Source organism: Pinus tabuliformis, chromosome 3_2, assembly GCF_031772625.1.
Source record: "Pinus tabuliformis cultivar Carrire ecotype Pingquan chromosome 3_2, CPIR1, whole genome shotgun sequence".
NCBI classification, from domain to species: Eukaryota; Viridiplantae; Streptophyta; class Pinopsida; order Pinales; family Pinaceae; genus Pinus; species Pinus tabuliformis.
Window position 1 is genome coordinate 542,609,963 of NC_142302.1, and position 7,710 is coordinate 542,617,672.

The window sequence follows — 7,710 nt, forward strand, 5'->3', positions numbered from 1 at the left end:
AACTAAAAAGGGCAATTCAGGGAAGGAGCCTCAGCAAGCCCCTCCCCAGCCTCCAGAGCAGGAACCGTCGGCCACTGCGAAGGACCCTATGGCAATGTGGGCTGGCATCCCGGAAGGCCAAGGCTAGTGCTACATCATTGAGGAAGAGCCACAAGACTAATCCCCAAAGGCACTCTCTGGCTTACCTTTTTCTCTATGTTTGTAGGCTTTTAGTTCTTTTTCATATTCTGTGTCTTTCTGTTGTCATGGCAAGGTCTACTATGAGTCTTTTTGCTGGAAGCCCCTGCGCAGGCCGTTTCATTACTGTCTGAGTTCAAATCTGTGTCATATGTTTTGGTTTCTCATGGAGGTGCTGCCCTTGCATGGGCGAATTCTGTGTCAAGTAAAGCCTTCCAAGGTGCCTCAGTTGGCCCTGGAAAAAATGTTTTCCTGCATGTAATGTTTACCTGTATATAATATATTAGATTAGCTAGTTTTACTGAGAAAAAAAAACAATAAATTATTATGCGCTAAATCTCAATCCAATTACAACACTTGGTATTTGGTTGGAATTAGATTCTCCAATGCCCACCCTTAATTACAGCTATAATAATAAATAAATAAATAAAGTAAGATGCCTCAGCTAGGATTACAATTTAAAAATTTTGATTTCAACTAGATTTCCTTTTTTTCTCTTCTTCCAAATCTTCTAGCCTCTAAATTGTTTCATCCTTTTATTATTTTTGTATCCTTCAAACCTAAGTTTCTTCATTTGTTGGTGCAGGTCTTCTATTATTATGGGTTGTCTAAGCATGTCTTGGATTTATTCAAAAATTAGCTTGTATATGGACTGTTGCCACATGTAATCTTTTGTTTCATCTTTTTATTCATTCTGTATCCTTCAAACCTCGGTTTCTTCATTTGTTGGTGCAGGTTTTCTATTGTTATAGGTTGGCTAAGCATGTCTTCGATTTCTTCAAAAATTGGCTTGTATATGGATTGTTGCCACATGCAATTTTTTGTTTTATGCCTTTGATCATCAATATTCTACTGCAACATAACTCTATAATAAAAAATTATTGGTTCACTACTCCACTTCACGAACATATCATTGATGTTTTCATCATGCATGTTGTCTTCAACATTTGTTTCTACATATTCTATATAGACTTTATCAAGGCACAGTGTTGCAAGCCCTTTCAAGGAACTTTAACTCTTATTCATAATATTCTTGCTTAACTCCATGCTAGAAATCAATGTTAGGATTAAAAATATTTGTAGAACCATGATAGTTTTGTTCTTTATTCTCTTTTTTTTAACTTCTGGTGCTTCAAAGAGATTTTCTTCCATTTGGTTTTTTGTCTCTCAAGTGAGGTTCTCTCACCAAATTTCATCATTTCAATATCATGTTTTTGTTGCATCATTTGCAACTATTCATCATTAGGAATTATGTTTTCATCAAACATAACATCAACAAATTAAATTGTTGGATTCACCATAACATTTTCTACTCCAATGGTAGTTCATTGTGATGAACAACCGCTTTTGTTTGATTAATCAAATCATCATCCACTTTTGGCTATGCATAATGGGGTTCACAGGCATCTATGTGCTCCTTCTTTTCTTTTTCTGCAAACTCTTTATATTCATCATCCACTTGTGGAGTGCTCTTTCTATGCTTCTTCTACAAATTATTCACAGTCATGGTACACTTGTCGTTGAGTACACTGAAATTCACCAAACTTTTTATCTTCAACTATATTACTCCTCGTTAGATGGAAAATCCTCTCAAGGGTATCCAAAGCTTCCTTGACTCACATTGAATTTGCAATGAGGGGTACAATGTTGTCATCTACAAATTCTTTTATGCATTTCAATGCAAAGGCATTCTTTTGCCTTTTCATTTCTGAATCTTTCAAAAAAACTTCATACATCTCTTGTTGTTGTTTCAACTGTCTTAGCCTCTTGGTTTTTCCCGTTTTTTAAGCACTAGCTCATTATCACCCAACAAACATAGCGACTGCTTCCAATAAAAAAAATTTGAGGATGGCTTCTCTACTCAATTTCTACAAATAGATTGGTATACAAATTCTCTACAAAGGTGACGCTTTCAGAAAAACTTTCATAAACCCTTTTAATGCACATAATTTTTTTGAACAAAGTCTCTTTTGTTTTTAATACAACTTTTAAAAAAAAATATCTTTTTTTAAGAAAAATTGAATTTTTTTTGAAAAAAGAATCATATGAAAAATGACCTTTTCTTAAAAGCCCTTCTGCAAGACGAGAAAACTCATAGAAGACCCTTTTTCTTTTAATAACAGAAATCCCTAACAAAACTCGTGAAAGCCTCTTTTTCTTTCGTACTCTAAATATTCGTGCTTGGCTTACCAATACACCATAAGAAATCCCTTTTGGAGAAAGCATATTTGGATAGTAATTTGATTTAATTACATTGAAGGTGTTCTCTTTTCCGGATTGGGCTGGGCAAACCCTGTTCATTCGAGCCAATCCTCACCCTACATTTTCGTCATTCTTTCCAAATAAAAATTGACACGTGTCATTGCAAGACATCATGTAATTTGTCGTGTCGTTTCTTGACCATCAAAGAATTTCACCTGCGTGGAAGTTGTTTCTCCATGGAAGTGTTTCACCTCCAGCATCACCATAAGATTATCACTACTTATTGTGCAATATGCGAAATAATTCAGATTTTGAGTTTCCAACTAGAGGAGATCTTGAGGGTGCTCCCGATAGACCCATATGACGAGCTCGACTTGGTGAGGAAGATCACATCCATCGTCATTGCCTCCCACGTTTCAAAGCTTGAGGCAGACAATGGAAAGCTCAGGCACAAGATCACTCAGATAGATCATCTCATCTACGAACTCCGTGAGAAAATTACACAGCTTGAGCATGCCTTGCAGCAAGCCAGTGACCACTTTGCCCGGGCACTCGATGAGAAGAGAAAACTTGTGAATGAGAGAAATCTAAACTGGAAAAGTTCCTGCTAAAAGGGAAAAAACCCATTTCTAATCCCCCAAAAACCGAACTAAGATTTAATGTAGTGTGGCGTTATGTTAACACTTCGTGACTGAAAGGGAAACATGAATCCCAACTGCACTGCCAACAGATACAACTTAAAAAAAAAAAAAAAAAAACAAATATAATTACGCCGTTCATTTATTTGTTAATAAGGGTGGCCTAGCGAGACTGTGGTTGAGATCTACCACATCTTTGGCGTCAACTGTCAAGAAGCTTAATCGAGGTGTGGAAAATTTGGAAGCATTCAAAGAGAAAAACTTATGCATTCACTTCATGAGGATGATGAAACGCCTCAATATGAGGTGATTGAAAGCACTACTGGGGTACATAAATTCTTCTGTCTACTACTGTGGTACATAAATTCTTCTGTTCACAAAAAAACATCATCTACTGTGGTAGAGTTTCATCTTATCATGCAACCACACCAAATTCCCCCTCCCACAGAAGAGCACTTCCAGCGCGTAGTCCACGAGTGGATGGAAATGAGTTCTTCCATCAACCTAGGAGTACGTTATCATATGAACTATTTAATGCATTCCTTGAAAACATTAGAGAGCTAAATTCTCATCGGTAACGCAGAGAGGAAACCCTGCAAAAAGATGATGAGATATTTGGTTCAGACAACAAGGATTTATTTCTTGCATTTGATGGGTTACTAATCCGACATCTGCCTCAATAAGAATACTTCTCCTTTGATTCCAATCTTTTAAATGTCCCATTGCATGATGAAATTAAGTTCATACCATGTCCAAGAGCAGAGAATTCTTGTGATATAAGAAGAGGTATAAACCTTAATAATTATAGCTGAAGATGGTTCGTTTTTTCCCTTTTTTCACTTGTTTCTCCTCCACATATATTATCATGTGAATAATTCTATAACCTTTGGTAGTATTAGACAAGGTTGAGGATTTTTGTATGGTATAGTATATTCATATGTAGTGGTCAAGTAGGTATTCTTGGCATAATATTTACTTTTGAATGGCTTAGGAAATCAATGGGTTTTCTCAGCCTAGGGCACATATGTCTTCTTCAAAGCCTAAGAGAGGATTTAGTGCTGGAATTATTGAAGTTTGTTCTATTTTGTCAGACTAGAGAACATGTTAATTTTTTGGGAGTTATTTGTTTGTATGACCGTGTAGACTTGACACGAGCCTATTGTTCTATTCTCCAACTTGGAGTGGAATTATAGCTTTCATGAAGCTTCAGTAATCCTTATGTTTCGATCTAAGTTGGAGTGGCAACTGTTGCACAAACTGTGTCATAAACAAAAACCAAGATCCTCACTGGAATGAGCATTTTCATGTTGACCTCACTCATTTTTCATTGAAAGTGGAGTTCATTGTTAAGGACAATGATCATTTTCGAGCAAAGCTCATACGAATTGTGGTGATCCCTATCCAAAGATTTTGATTGGCGATGAGATTAACGATTGCCTTCCGGTGCTTAATACCTATGGTAAGCCTTCAGCCCGATTCTATGTTGAGTTCATCAATTCAGTTCAGTTTGGATTAATTAAACTCGATTCTGCCCTTATATTTCACATTCAATTGGAGGTGTATTGTCACACCCCCAGGCCTACGGTAGTCTTCCAACCGTGTCCAGCGAGGTGCGGCACCACCGTGTACTTTCTTTTTAACAATACTTGCACACATGGACTACGCCTTTCCACATTAACATACTTAGTTTGTGTTTCGCAACCAAGTAAAATGCATTAACCTTTATACTTAATGAAGCCCATACACATTCATTATCCAATATGCAATTAACCAGAACAATAACAATTGCACACAAGTATAAAGGGAGGGGCAACTCCCGAACAAGTCTGCCCGATAACAATATATTATGATAATCTTCAATAATACATCATACAAGTGTGCCTGGCAAAATCCAAGGCCAACACTTAGAAATATTTACAATCAAGGCAAGACAGCCTTTACAACCATATGCCAACCTCACTCGGTAGGAGGGTGCTCACCCGAGACACCAGAACTCCTCCAACTCGGTTCTGCACAAAACTGCCTTCAAATCACCCTTCATTAACCCACGTCAGGCTCCGGTAAAATCTGCGCACTTTTACCCTTCAGCGCATGAGTTATGCGCAGTTCAACTGCGCCCTTTTTACCCCTGCTCCAAGTCGTAGAAGAGAGAAGTGCGTTGATCGAATGATTGTCCAAATGAAGCTCTGCGCCATCCATATATACGCTTGCTTGCCATTTGGTGAAGGGGTGTCAAGCCATTAGGCCGACCCCTTAAAATCGTTTTACAAGCCCCTGCCTTAATATTTTGTAAGTCGGCCTTTGCCCATGGGCAAAGCCTCCCCTACGCCAAGTATAAGGCTTCGGCCTTCTTTCATTTCGCATTATTTTTCCAAGTGTTCCGTCGCACTTGTTTGCTGTTCGTCGCATTGTTTGTCGCAGGCCCGGAACCGCCGTTCACCACCGCCCGCTCGTCGCACGGGTCGCCCGCCCATCGTGCACGGGTCGCCCGCCGGGGCGCCCGCCCATCGTGCAGCCGTGCCCGCTCGCACCCGCTGCTGTATAACCGCGCTCGCCCGTGTAGACCCGCGCCCGTTCGTCGCACCGTCCGCCGGGTGACTCGCCCGTTGTATGACCGCGTCCGCTCATCATCTCGCCAGGTGACTGCGCCCGCCCATCGTGCACGGGGCGCCTGCCCATCGTGCAAGGGCGCCCGCCCACCATCGTGCATGCCTACCCAGGTCGCGTCCACCGCTTGACCATCGTGTGAAGGGGCGCTCGCCCGTCGCGCACCTGGCCAAGTCGCGAGGGCCTTACATCCTCCTCCACCTGAAATCGTTGTCGTCCTCGACAACACATCATCCCGATAACTCTCTCCCAATATCGTCATCAACCATGATGTAGACTCCTCCATATAAGGCAAACATCACTGCAACATATATAAGGCTCCATCTTCGTCATGTCGTCCTCTCCATGTGCAAAACTGCCCATGTCATGTCAACAAGTGCTAACACATTTCAACCGTGTGTCGACACTTATCTCCACAATATGTCAATAGTCATCTCAATGATCATCTCATGAACTCATTAAGAATCCATAATCCCATGCTCAGGTCCATGGAAACCCCATCCTTCTGCAGCATGTCATGATGCTTGATGCCAAGCCATCCCTGCACCATCATTCCTGCTCAACATGTTTAAGGGATCACTGCCATGAGCAGCTAACAATGAGCCCCATCTTCTATGTCACCTATAGAGAAAGAAGGGCCAGGAAGTTTCCTCCCTGACTCTCATCCACCCATGTGTCAGATTGATGTTGTGTCCTTAGGTATCTATGAACAACTTCAATCTCTTCACATGTACATCCAAGCTCACCTAACTTGTCCTTTGTCAACTGAAAGTCATATATGCCCATAGCATATCTATAAAAGTCCACTATCCCAGCAGGATTTCTACCCTCATAACCTTCATCAACCACTGCTTTTGAAGTAGCACTCGGGCTTGCTTCATTTGCAACTCCATCGTGAAGATTATCAGTAGAAGATGCTCCCAACAAGTGTCTCCATGTTCGTGAGGTCTTCTTCTCACCTTCTCCATTTCTCTTTCCAACTCTTGCAACGAAGTCAACAAGCTTCCTTTCCTTCGTTGTTTGAACCACACTCCCAAGTCCCCTTTGCTCCACATCCTCATGCTTCACATTTGGATCTTTGGGATACAAAGTCATAGAAGCCATCCTTGGTCTATACCCCAAGAAACTCCTTCTATTCATCGGTATCATCATGTTCTTCCCTCCAGCTGTGATCGAGAGAAGATCCCGGGTCATCATCGGTATGGCTTGTGCAAACCTCATAAAGTCTAGCCCCAACACCATAGAATGATCATCCATATCTACAACTCTCAAATCCAACTTCCCGAACCATGATCCTACCTTCACCTGAGTGTTTTCCAATACACCATCAACAACTCTAATGGAAGAGTTAACTGCTTTGAAAGCACTACATTCCCTCTCCATCTTTGCTTTCTTCCCAAAAGACTTTGCTGCCTTCCTGCTTACGAAGCTGTGAGTAGCCCCTGTATCAATCAAAGCTACAAATCTCTTGCCCTTTATGGTCGCCTGCACAAAACTTAACTTCAAGGAACCATCTTCCTCTATCGGCTTTGTCTTGCGCCTTATCTTAGCAACCTGCTTCAAGAATTCGGCCTCAGAGGTGTCAATAGGCTTATGTTCCTTTTCGACATTCCTCTTAAGGTACCTTACTTCCTTGCTTGGCTCTTCTAGGGAACTCGGCCCTGGTCTAGCCTGACTTGCTTCAAGCTTTCCTTCCACCGTGTTCTGCTCAAGTGTACCAACCAAGTTCCCATCGACCAAGTCCATGGAGCTAAACTTCCGAATGTCCTCTGGATGCTCTCGGTAGCGAGTCTCCAACTTGTCAATGTAGTCAAGCTCTTCTTGCTCAATCATAACAACCTTCTTACCAAGAAGCTTCTTCTTTATTTCTTCCTCAATTTGCTTGATTTCGGCTTCCTCTTTAGCACTTTCTTTCCTCAACCGGGCTCTTTCATCAAAGAGCTCTTGAAGACCAAGTCTACTTCGTTGGATCTCCTCATCAAACTCATTGAGTTCAATGTCTGTCGTAGTTTCGCATTAGCTTCTGAGTTCTTCAAGTTCCCTCCTTAGTTCCGAACAGCTCTCTCGAATCTTCAAGTTCTCAGCT

At 41.2% G+C, this 7,710-nt stretch overlaps 1 pseudogene; it reads left to right on the plus strand.

The window, feature by feature from the left end:
* The first annotated feature begins 2,615 nt into the window (after positions 1-2,615).
* Positions 2,616-3,700, plus strand: LOC149181648 (uncharacterized protein At4g15545-like; annotated as a pseudogene).
* Positions 3,701-7,710: the final 4,010 nt, after the last annotated feature.